The sequence below is a fragment of the Arvicola amphibius genome, chromosome 5 (assembly GCF_903992535.2).
Source record: "Arvicola amphibius chromosome 5, mArvAmp1.2, whole genome shotgun sequence".
Lineage (NCBI taxonomy): Eukaryota > Metazoa > Chordata > Mammalia > Rodentia > Cricetidae > Arvicola > Arvicola amphibius.
In genome coordinates, this window is record NC_052051.1 from 147,540,950 (window position 1) to 147,554,046 (window position 13,097).

General features: G+C 45.0%; 1 pseudogene; it reads left to right on the plus strand.

The window, feature by feature from the left end:
- The first annotated feature begins 727 nt into the window (after positions 1-727).
- On the plus strand, positions 728-1,197 carry LOC121677206 (annotated as a pseudogene).
- The last annotated feature ends 11,900 nt before the right edge of the window (positions 1,198-13,097 follow it).

Here is a 13,097-nt window from a genome sequence, read left to right on the forward strand (position 1 = left end):
GACAGAAAGAAAAGAAGGAAGGAAAGAAGAAAGAAAAATAAATTATTAATTTCTTCTAGACTTTCTAGTTTGGGGGACATAAGTTTCCAAATTAACCCCTAATGATTCTATTTCATTGAAATCTGTAGTGACCTTCCCCTTTTCATCTTTAGTTTTATTAATCTAGGTCTGTTTTTCTTTTTTTCTTTTGTTCTTTCTTCCTTTCTTTCTCTATTTTTCTTCATTTGACTAAGACTTTGTCAATAGTACATATTTGAAAAACCAGCTCTATGATTTTCTATTAATTATTTTTTAAATCTCCATTTCATTTATTTCTGTCCCTGATCTTTATTGCTTCTTCCCATCTAATGTCTTGACTTTCCCTGGGCTCAGGGCCTCAGGCGTGGTGGAAGAGTATGGTCCAGACTCAAGTTTGTTAAACAAAGACCCTCATGTTTTTCCATAAGAAACTGGTTCTGTGAATTCATTTGGGGTTCGGTAACATGGGCATAACACAGGCTTTTGTGGCAAGTATTTTACCCACAGAAACATTTAGCCATGCCCAACTTTTTGTGAACCAACTTAGGTTCATATGCTTGAAGACAAGTATTTTTGAATGGCCAGAGGGTCTTTGAAGAAATCAAAGAGGCTCTCTTGAGTCAACCCCGTGCAGCTTAGACTTGGCATGCGAGTCGGACATGCTCCATGCTCACCCTGCTCTGTGCTACTACTTGGTTTTCCTGTCAAGATGCCTGAGGAAGTGCACCATGAAGAAGAAGAGGTGGAGACCTTTGCCTTTCAGGCAGAAATCACTCAGCTCATGTCCTTCATCATCAATACTTTCTATTCAAACAAGGAAATTTTCCTTCGAGAGCTGGTCTCCAACGCTTCTGAGGCCTTGGACAAGATTCGCTATGAGAGCCTGGCAGACCCTTCCAACTTGGACAGTGGTAACGAGCTGAAAATTGACATTGTCCCCAACCCTCAGGAGCGCACGCTGACTTTGGTGGACACAGGCATTGGCATGACCAAGGCTGACCTCATAAATAACCTGGGAACCATTGTTAAGGCTAAAGGCTTTCATGGGGTCTCTGCAGGCTGGTGCAGACATCTCCATGACTGGGCAGTTTGGAGTTGGGTTCTACTCAGCCTATCTGGTGGTAGAAAGTGATCGTGATCACAAACCACAATGACGACGAGCAGTATTCCTGGGAGTAAGCACCACTTTGTGTGTGGCTTGCTTTAGTCATAAAAATGAGAAGTGCTGTTTGCACTGCTCTCGCGCTCAAATTCTTCCTGCCCCATTACTCTGATCAGAACTTCCAGCATTTTCTTTATCTGTTGGGGCTTAGTCTTACTGTATGGGATGAGTTGATGCTCCTTTTCTCATTAACTGTCACATACATACATGCATGTACATATATACATATATATATATATACATACATATATATTACTATATATGTGCTCTTGATATCTTGACTATTTTGTGAAGACCTTCTTCTCTGGTTGCATCTATTCGGGCTTTACTACCACTTGTATTTGAATATTTATTCATTTTTTAGATTTGAGGATTTTTCTGCTGTAATTTCATTGAATAAATTTCCTTTGCCTTTAGTATTTATTTAAGTTCCTCTTCTACACCATGGATTCTTAGGCTTGTTCTCTTTATATCCTAGGATTTAATGTCCTAGAGTTTCTTAGATATTGATATGTCCAATATTATTGGATGATAATAACAAAAAATAGTTTGTGTTTTCTATTTGTTAAGATATGGTCTGTGGCCCTGGATATGGTCTCTCTTGTTGACTGAGGTTTCTGTCCTGCCCAGTTCCCACAGTCATTAAGTCTCAAAGAAATCACACAAAGGTCTACATTAGTTATAAACTGATAGGCTCAGTATCTCAGGCTCTTTTTATTAACTAATTCTTCTAACTTATATTAGCCCATAATTCTTGTCTATCTTGGCCACATGACTTGGTACCTTTTTCAGCAAGGCAGTCACATCTTGCTTCCTCTGCAGCTGGGTCACGACTGCAGAATGCACTTTCCTCTTCCCAGAATTCTCGTTGCCCTGCCTCTACTTCCTGCTTGGTCACCCCGCCTATACTTTCTGCCTGGCTACTGGCCAATCAGCATTTATTTAAAATATAAGTGACAGGGTATAGACTGTTGTCTCACAGCAGTCTCTTGGTTAGTATTCCATGTGTGTGTGAGAAGAATTTGTATGCTTTGCTGTTGAATAGGGTATTCGGTAAGTGACAGCTAAATCCAGTTGATTGGCAGTGCCGTTCAGTGCAACTCTGTCACATTGATTCTTCTGCTTGTGTATTGTCAATTACTGACTGAGGGCTGATGAAGTTGCTACAGTTATCAGTGAATGTGTTGATAGTTTATTGCAGTATTTTACCAGCCTTGATCTTCATACCTTCTAGTCTTTTGCTTGGTCACATGTGTGGGTCATAGAAACCCATTTCTTAAATGAAGACAAACAGACTAAGAGGAAGGAGCAAAAGCATCATATACACCTTGCAAACACTAATCAGGAAAGAGAGCTGGAGGGATCACTCCTAAGTTGGGAAATGCGCTGCTGTTGACTGCGCTGCTGTTGACTACAGCTCAGTCCCAGGCACATCTGCCCCTTTATTCCTGCCTACCTCACCCTCTGCTTTAACTGATGTGATGCTCCCTAAATGAGTAAATTGTAAAATATTTAATCAGGCTCTCAAATTTGATTTATAAAACTGCTAACCTTGAATATGAGCAGGCTTGAAAAAAATGCCTTTGTATTCTGCCTTTGCAGTCTGCCAACTGGTGTTTCTCAATAAATAATAAGTAAGCTGAAATAATTAAATGACATTTAAACAAAGTAAACTTCAGAACAAGCAAAATTATCAAGAAGGCATTAGGGATAAAAGTGCCAATTCTCCAAGAAGACTCAAAAATCTTTAAGGTGTATATGCCTTGTGACAGAAGATCCAGACACACAAGGCAAAAAAAAAAAAAATGATCTCCAGAAACAGATAAACACACTCATACCATAGCCAACAGCACTCAGTCCGTAATCAACAGATGGAGAAAACTCAGTGTGGAGAGAGTTGAGCTGAACAAAACCATCAATCAATTGGATTTAAGTGGCATTTACAGGATACATCATCTAACAACAGGAGAATACAAATTCTTCTCAAGCACACATGGACTGCTAACCAAGAGACCATAACCAGGGTCATAAATCATATGTTGATAAATATAAAGCAGAAACCAAAGAACACTCTTAGGTCAACAAAGTATTAAACAGAAAAATCAACAACAGAATTATAGCTACAAACCTCAAACATTTGGAGACTAAATAACATGCTTCTCAATAACACATGTGTAAAAGAAAATCAAAGAGGGCTAGAGAGACGGCTCAGTGAATTGCTTCCAAGCAGGCCTAACAATCTGAATTTGACCCCCCAGAAAGGAAAAGAGGAAAAAGGGGAGAACTGACTCCCCTTCTAGTTGTTCCCTACATCCACATGCACAGAATAGGACATGCACCATGCACCTGCCCTGCACATACCTCTCTCTCTCTCTCTCTCTCTCTCTCTCTCTCTCTCTCTCTCTCTCTCTCATATATGTATACACACACAAATAAAGTTTAAAATCAAAAAGAAAATTAAAAATATTTCAAGGAAATGAATATAAAAACTTAACCTAACTAAACATATAGTTTATAACTCAACAGGAAATTTAAAATAACAAAGCTATGGGAAGTTAAAATTACCTGGTGTGAGTGAGAAGGAAACATGCAATAAACCTGCTTAGGAGTTTATTAGAGGCATGTACTGTACAGGCCTGGGGAAGTCAGTGTGGAGAGAGAGAGAGAGAGAGAGAGAGAGGAAGATGGCGTGTCCAGCTTTTAAAAGCTGCCTAGCTGGGGGATTGAGGTGGCAGATGACAGGGCTCACACAAGCGTCCAAGGGCTTAGCTGAGTCATACATGGATGATAAAATCCACACGTGGGTCATGCGGGGCCCTTTAACATCCCCAGGGCCATTAGGCACTTCTGCCTGAGGGCTTGTCTGCACACGCATGGCCCCTAGAACCCGGAACTTTATTGTGGCTGAAATCTTTACAGAAGTAATTTGGCAATTAAAAAACAAACAACAAACAAACAAAACCACATACAACTATGACAGTCCTCAAGAATAGCTCTCCTGAGAACTGCATGACCAGATAAGTGAAGGTTTATGTCCATGCAAAACCTGAACTTGAATGGAGCTTAATTCATAATAGATACAAACTGGACATCAAGATTTACTTTACTAGAGGGAATGATTAATGACTGGGGACACATGTGGTATGATGGAAGACTAGTCATCACTGAAAAGAAAAAGCTCACAGATGTATATACATTGTTATGGGTCTGGGGTTATTCTGAGGTTCACCAGTCTGATGATGAATAAATTTCAAACAAAGGTTTTATTCAGATAAGTGCCAGATCTACACCTGAGAGTCAAGATTCCCAAGGTGTAGCACCAAGTTACACTGGTGGGGGCGTAGAAAGGCAGCGCTCACAAAGCTGCGTACCTCCTTCCTATGTGCACTTAGAGGCAAGCAAGCTTGTGTACAGAAGTGAAAACACAGGGCTTGTCATCTCACCCAAACAATTACAAGAACAGCCCTCAGCATTCCCGGAAGCTGTCTGTCCTTGGGCAAGTGGTGCTGACAGGTTAGAGGCACTTTGCTTTATAGAGCTCTTAAGCACAGTAATTTAAACTTAAAACAGAATGTCAGTCATCAAAATAGCAACCAAATGAATCTGCAGAGTTGTAGTTGAGTGGAAAATGTCAATCTCAAAAGGCTTCATTGCAGCCAAGCATCATGACCACACCCTTAACCCCAGCACTCTCAAGAAGTAGACAGGCCATTATGTGCTCAAGGCCAGCCTGATGATATAGTGAGTTCCGGGAGACCCTAATCTTCAAAAAATAATAAGCAAGATAGATTAGAAAACTACAGACATCGCAGAAGGGCCCTTAGCCAATGAAACTTTGTTATAGCTGAATAACAACTTAGAATGTCAGTATTTCTTGAAACAATAGTTTAGATTCTTTGCTTAAAGGATGAATTTACATGTAATAATGAGATTTTAAAAACATTTTCATGATCTAATTGGAATATTCTTTAATTTTACAAATGCATCAAGTAAAGGAAAATAGTATCATAACACAATATTCAAAGTAGAGGATCCTTAAAAAATTTGTGCACATCCATTTCAACAAATAGAAGAGGAAACAGAGGCACAAAAAGGTGAGATCATTTGCCTCCATATCTATGAACTGGCTTAGTTACTGTGTTTCAATAAATACCCAGCGCCCTCTGCTGTGCAGACTGTTGCAGAGACTGTAAACAAAAGCACAAACCCACTGTTTGTATTTCCTAGGAGAGAGAAAGGTAAAGAAATTAAGTAAAAACCTATTGAGAGTCACTGATGCAGAAATACAGGGCCAGGGCCTACAGCCTCGTCTTGGTGTGTGGTACGCAGAAGGAAGGCAGACACTTTCTCTGGGGAAGGAAAGAGAAGTAAGAGGGAAGATGGGGGAGAAAACACAAAGTGACAAACACCTAGTCTGGCTGGGGCCCCACAAAACAGAGAGAGATAGCGGGCACTCAGCCACAGCGGGTGTTCCCAGGGAGATTAGAAAACAGACTCAAGTGGAGACAGGAGTTTATCTGCGGGCTCCATCTGCTCTCTCACTGGGGAGGGTACACCTGGTGGCCAAACCCTCCCAACGACTGGGAAAGACCAAGCCTTGTGACAGCTGCTTCTGTTAAGTTTGGAAGTGAACCACACTGCTATAGGTCCCCTGAATCGGGCCTGGGAACGGGCACCCCGTCCTGGGATAGAGGCAAGCCTGACACTCCCTCAGGAGAGAAGACAGACCTGTACCTCTCTAGGGGTAGATGTAAAGGTCTCCTTTACAATTCCCGAGTAGACCCTCAGACTCTGATCTCATCTAGTTGGGGAGGAAAGCGTTTACTTGGCTCACACTTCAGCATTGCTGTTTATCACTAAAGGAAGTCAGGACAAGAACTCACACAGGGCAGGATCCTGGAGGCAGGAGAAGGAGCGCTGCTTACTGACGTGCTCAATCCACCTTCTTATAGAACCCAGGACCCCCAGCCCAGGGATAGCGCCACCCACCCTGGGCTGGACCCTCCCCCATTGATCACTAGATGAGAAAAGGCCACATAGCTGGATCTCAAGAAGGCATTTCCTAAGCTGAGGCTCCTTCCTCTGGTGACTCTAGCTTGTGTCAAATTGACACGCAAAACCAACCAGTACAAGCAGGATAGCAGCTCCTTACGTTACCCTGCTCTAGTACAGCAGCATACCGGTTCTGACTCGTTACCCTGCTCTAGTACAGCGGCAGGCTGGTTCCGACTCCAGGAAGACAACCTTGGCGGAAGCCCTTACCTGAGTATAACGAGAGCAGTGGCCAGTCAAGGACCTGTATTTACCCCGTGCGCTGATGGAGTTGCGACAGCCACTTTACTGCAGCCCCCTTCCTGGTGGCTGCTGCTGTTTCCTGTTTTAATCAACAAGAGCAGGCCTCTGGACGCCATCTCACCGCTCTTGTTTCGGGTAAATAGAATACATGTCTCCCCAGGAGGTCATTCTCCTGTTGGCGCAAATCAATTTAAGAGATATTTATTAAAACAATCTTTCCTCATTTTACATACCAATCAATCCTAGTTCCTACTCCCTCCTCTCCTCCTGCCCCCCCCTTCCCCTGACCCCATTCCCTTCCACTCCTCAGAGAGGATAAGGCTTCCTATGGGGAGTTAGAGTCTAGTACTCCATCACTTTGATGCAGGACTGCGGCCCTCCCTCCCAAATCTAGGCTCACTGTTGTGTGTGTACACAGGTGTGGCCAAGCATGTGTGTGCAGTCAGAGGACAACCTGTGCGAGTCGGTTCTCCCCTCCCATTTTGTGAATGCCTAGGATGGCAGTCCAAATTCAGGCTTGGCAGCAAGCACCTTTACCCACTGAGCCGTCCTCTGCTCAAACTTTGTGTGACTCCCCCTTGCCTTTTAGGTTAACATCCCATAAATATTAATACCTCATAACTGAGAAGTTCTGGAAGCCCACCACCCATCCTGCCGGTGGTGGGGGTGAGATGAGTAAACCAGGCCCCGGGCTCTGCAGTGGGCTGCCAGAGATGCATAAACGCTGCAGGACTCGGCTCTCCAGCTGTGATACAGCTGTTAGCATCCTAATCAGAACAGCTGTGCTTACCGCAAGATCAGGCCAGCTGCCACTCCCTCCTAGGCACGGGGCTGGGTCACCAGACCCTCACCTAAGATGACAACCACTTACCCCTCCTGGCCCTGGCCCCAGTTGCATGTGGAGGTGCTGGGGACACAAGAGATGGATGGTCACTGCATTGATGCAGCCATTAAGTTAGCACTCAGGCCATGCTGGACACCCACGCTCCCGAAATAAAGCCCAGTAAACCACTGGTTCACCAAGCTGGACGTGGATGGAATGGTTACTCTGGTCCATTGTTGGTGCCCTATGGTGTCAAGAGACTATACACGTCTCCTCAAGAAAGGTTTACAGAATGCCATGAGCAAACAGGAAAAAAGGGCAAGAAATGAACTTGAAGGCAGAGCCAGGACAAAAATTTCTCTTAAAATTATAAAAAAAAAAAAAATGAGTAAGTAGTGTGCTGTTTTGCTTGACAATGAAGGCCGAGTGATGTTTTTCTCTCATCTTAGCAACTGCACGTGAATCTACTGATATTTTAATTATCATCTGTGACCTGCGGCCCCGGCTCTGCCACAGCCAGAATATGTAGGTTCAAATTAAGACTCTATTGTTCTATTTACCAGTAACACTCAGGAGTCAAACCTGCTAGCTCAGAGAGGTTGAGCAGCAACTAGCTGTCCTTGCTTTTTGGCAGGAGACGCTGCAAGAGACAAACTCTCCCCGTGTCCCAGAACCAAAAGGAAGCTCCAAACTCAAGTTCCTGCCCTTTCCTTCCTGTGAATCTTCTCTGTCCAAATTGCTGGCTTCTCTATGGCCAATCCCATTCAGCTGGTTGCTGGTTCTGTTCCCTGATTCAAGGCTTAGCTTTAGGGCAATCTCCGGATTGTCAGAGTACAATCAAAAGTGCCAAGATCGGTGGTTTTAAAATTAATACCTTCATTATTCTCTTTATCTGCTGCATACCTAAATGAACATCATTGGTAAAATAAATATAAAAATGAATAATGGCCCAAGGGTTTCTTGAAGTTGGCAGAGTGCCTGCTTCTCAAGTGTAAGGCCCTGGGGTTTGAAAAGGCTGGGGTGGGGGTGGGGGGCAGCAGAGCAGAACCCGACAGAGACCACACCTTAGTCTCACTTCACCAGAGTGGGACAGAGCTGAGCAAACAGGTCTCATGAAAACCACAATTTATGGGTGACCATCAGCAAGCACCCCCCAAAACTAAAGCCCTTCTGCTAGCTCAGCAGATGCCCCCCAGACTTCTGCAGGCTAAAAATAGCACCAATCAGCTCCCAAATTAATCTTTCCTCCACCCATCAACCCCAGATTAATCCCTCCTCTCTGGAATTCCCCTAATTCTGTTTAAAAGGAGCTTGTGACCTTCTTTGGAGCTCGCTATTTTGCCCTGCCAACGCTGGAATCAATAAAGCGCTCTTGTTGCATACGTGGTTGTTGGTTTTCTTTGGGGGCTTTTCTCAGACTTTTTAACAATTGGGGTGTGTTGTCCCGGAGGCCCTCCAGAGAGACACTCTCCCACCCCATGCTGAGCGTCTGATAACCTGGCTGGCCGGTAAGTGCAGTGAGCGCTCTTTCTTGTCTTGATCTGTCACCCTTCTCTGATTGTCACTATGCAGTGGGCTTTACCTGTTCTCTTTCTCTGGGAAGCTTGAGCTAACTGAATCTGGAGGCTGAGGTTTGCCTGGCAGACTCGCTAGAGGCACCTCCACCACGTGAGCTGGGACACCTGGGTCCCTTTGGTTGAATGGAGAACAGGTTGCGCCTGTTGCAAAACAGCTCCCCAAGGATACCTTCTCTCAGCCTGTGCTGATTCCTGGTTTCTTTCTCACGCGCCAAAACGGTACATTTCTGTCAATGCTATTTTTGTGTCTTATTGTCTGTAATGTTATCTCATTCCTTCTCTTAGGAGTGGGTCAGTCAAACTCAGCTTCCTACCTTGAGTCTTAGTTTGAACAGTTCCAAGGTCTTTCAAACCCAAGCCGCTGACTTGGAGCTCATAGCCTGGAGGGGGGGAGGTGTGTTTCTTGATAGGGACCTGGCAGGACTTCGGGAGCCTGACAGAGAATCTGCAATTGATCATGTGGTGGCCTGCACACAGGGAAGCTGACAATTTTTTTTTTTTTTTTTGCAGAATACTGACTGCCAGGCAGACACTGTGCCTGTAAGCCCACAGCGCTGCTGCACTCCTCTCTTCCTTCACTGTGGACCAAGGTCCTTGCAGCCAGTTACTTCCCCTTAACCCTTCTCTCTCTCTCTCTCTCTCTCTCTCTCTCTCTCTCTCTCTCTCTCTCTCACACACACACACACACTTGTGGTTTTGTTCATTCAGATAGAATGGGTTATAAATATCTGCCATCATTTAGAGGGGTGGGTTACAAATTATCACTGGTTAGAGTAAGAGGAAATAAAAACTCCTGCTAGCCTCAGATGTTTCTTGTTGGTGCAGGTTTTTATGTGATTTGTTATGGTATATGTATGTTTCTGTTCTTGTTGAAAGTATTATAGGTATACAATATTCTAGAGTACTAAAGGAAACCACCAGAAGGACTTTGATAAAAGTTTTCATGGTGTCTGAAAAAAAGGCAGAGACTAAAATAATAAAGAGAAGAGAGAAAAGAGAAGGCTGTCTGAAGTGAGAATGACTGGCTGGACCAGAGGGGCAGAGATAGGAACTGAGAAGTATAGCAAGTTGTAGAAGGACGGAGGAGACACAAGATTTGAGCATGTTATGTTAATTCTGGTGTGTTTTTTTCATTAAAAATAAAATAAAACAAAGCTGATTCACTACAAACACTGTTTGCGCTGGGAACGTGGTTATACTCTTTAAAGGAGAGGGGGAGAACAGACCACTGCCTACTGCACCCCTGTACCCTATCTTTCCTTCTCCAGGAGACTTGGAGGAGGAGTTCTTTTCTATCCCGCCACCTTACCCCCAGGCACCCCAGGATGAGAGGTCCTGGAGGGCAGAAGGGGGGATGGAGGAGCCCCCCAATACGTTTCTAACTGTTCCAATCCTCTTCACCACTGAGGAGGGGAACCGGATTATAACAGAGGCTCAGAAATTGGTTCCAGGCCCAGATGGAAGGCCTGCCACCAATGCAGACCTCATAAATGTTGGGTTTCCTGTGATGTGACCCAATTGGGATTTCAACACGGACAAAGGTAGGGAGAGGCTCAAACTCTACCTCCAGACTACAATGGAGGTGTGTCCGGGCAGCTGTGAGGTGGCCCACAAATTTGCCCAAAGTTAGTCAGGTACTCCAAGGGCCTGAAAGAAACACCAGGAACATTCCTAGAGAAGCTTGTAAGACCTATACACTCATGGATCCAGAAGCACCAGAGAATCGTCTCAGTCAGCCTGGCTTTTGTCAACCAGTCAGCACCAGATACCCACTGTAAATTGCAGAGACTTGAAGATTTTGAAGAGGTTGGCTGAACTTATCTCAGTTGCTGAGAAAGAATTCAGTAATAGGGAAACCCCAGAAGAAAGACAAAAGGGTTCACAAAAGCTTTAGAAAGACAGATGCAGGGGCTCACCAAGATCCTTCTAGCTGCATCAAGCAGCCCAGCGGTTAGGAGACAGACAAGGGCCATGGGAGACTCACTGCATAAAGGAAAGGGCCAGAAGCAGGGGCTGCACAATAGGCCTAGTCTGCAGAAAGACCGATCTGCCTACTGCAGGAAGCTGGGTCACTGGAGGAATGAACGCCTGGAATGACAGGGCTCAAGCGAAGGTATTGGAACTGGAAGAAATGAGAGACTGAAGGAGACAGGGCTTGGAGCCCCTCTCCAGGAGCCTTGGGTAGCCCTAAAGGTGGAGAAACCCATAGATTTTCTGATAGATACCAGAGCACAACACTCCATTCTAAAACAACCCCTAGGCAAAATATCACCAGAACAATCCTGGGTGCAAGGGGCTACAGAGATGAACCAGCACTCATGCACTACTTGAAGCTCAATAGACACAGAAAAAGGGCCGAGTGACCCACTCTTTTATGGTCATCCCTGAGTGCCCATACCCACTACTGGGAAGAGACAATAGAGACCTGCTCCAGAACTGACCCAAACAGAAACTGGGGGACCTGGGCTGGCAGCCCACCGCATCCCCTCAGCCCCCCCCCCCAATAAAACAGCTGAAAGCTGGGGCAATGCCAATGTGTGTCAAACAATACCCAATGCCCAGAGAGACCAAGCAGGGGATCACTCCCCATATTAGGTGCCTCAGAGGTCCCTTGCCAGTTAGCCTGGAATACACTCCTACTGCCAGTTAAAAAGCCCAATTCCAATTACTACAGACCAGTGCAACACCTGCCACTGGGTCCAGCCAGTCAGCCTAGGTCTGCTTTCCAATGGGCGGATCCAGAGGATTCAATAGACAGCTGGCCTGTGCAGCACACAACGCCCGTCTGCGCTCTAGCTCTATGCGCTACCATACAGCTCGTGAGCTTTGGGCAAGGGGCTGGAGGTTGAAACACACAAAGACTCTCACAGAGACAGAGAGACAGGGACATGGACCTCTAGTCACTGCTAAGAAGCCCCTTATTCAACAGCACCACAGAGGCTTATATACCCAACACAGTCAGATGGACCAACAGGTGAAAACCTTATCCTCTAATCCTCAAGGCCAAGGCAACATGTGCTCGAGAAGCAGAGCTGGTAAACAACTTTGACACAGCCTTCAGTAACTCAAATCAGAAGGAAAGTAAAGATCTCTAGCAGGGAAGAGCAGCTGGAGGCCAGGACTCCAAATGGTCCCAACAGACCTGGACACGGCTACCCCAAGGGTTCAAGAACTCTCCTACCATTTGATGAAGCACTTCACGAGGACTTGGTAAATACCAACAAGCCCACCCCAACATCAGTATGTGGATGACCTCCTGATGGCAGCGGACACCTTACAAGCCTGCAAAGCTGCCACTGATTAATCCCTCCTCTCTGGAATCCCCCTTACTTTGCTTGAAAGACGCTTGTAACCTTCTTGGGGGGACGTTCTTTTGCCACCCCAACACTGGAATCAATAAAGTGCTCTTGTTATTGCATTCGTGGTTGTTGATCTTCTTTGGGGTTTTTTCGAACCCTAAAAGTTTGACCTCTAGAACCACAAAACAAAAAATAAAAACATGACTGCATTTGAATTAAAGAAGACAGCTAATAATGAATATGCAGGGCCTGCAATTCACTGTGGCAATTGCAGTATGATACACATTTTTTCTCTACTACAGGGATGAGCCTGGCAAGCAGATGGCACAGCTATTAATAGATCAGACAGTCTCCCCAGGTGCAGAAGAGGAACATGGCAAAGTTCTTAGAATCCAATTACCATTTTCTCCTGACCCCTTTCAACTTGTTCACAGCTCATCATATGCATCTCGCTAGGAAAAAAAAAAAAAAAAAAAAAAAGCTGTTTCTTCTATTATATCCCCACATACTGATCCCAAAGTGCAGGGCTTTCCCCCCAACAGCTATCCACTCTTCAAGAATCTGGATAGCGATAGCAATGCTAACACTAGAGTTAGTGTAGCCTACTGGTTAAGGGAAAAGTCCCACAAGACCACCCACTTCAGATTACATCACAACCAGTGGGTCCCCAGACTACCCACACTTGCAGCCTTCTTGGCTACAAATCAAAGTTTCTATAACCTATCAAGGTTGGCTTTAATAGCCAGTTGCCAGACTAGAATCACCTTTAAAACTGTCCTGATCGCCTTGGCTGATGTGGGAAGGCCCATCCTGACTGTAGGCTGCACCTTCTGCGGGCAGCCCAGGTATAAAGTGGATGTCAGCAGCAAGACCACCTTGCCTCCTGCTCAGTTGGCCTTCCCAACAGATTTGCTCTGCTGCTG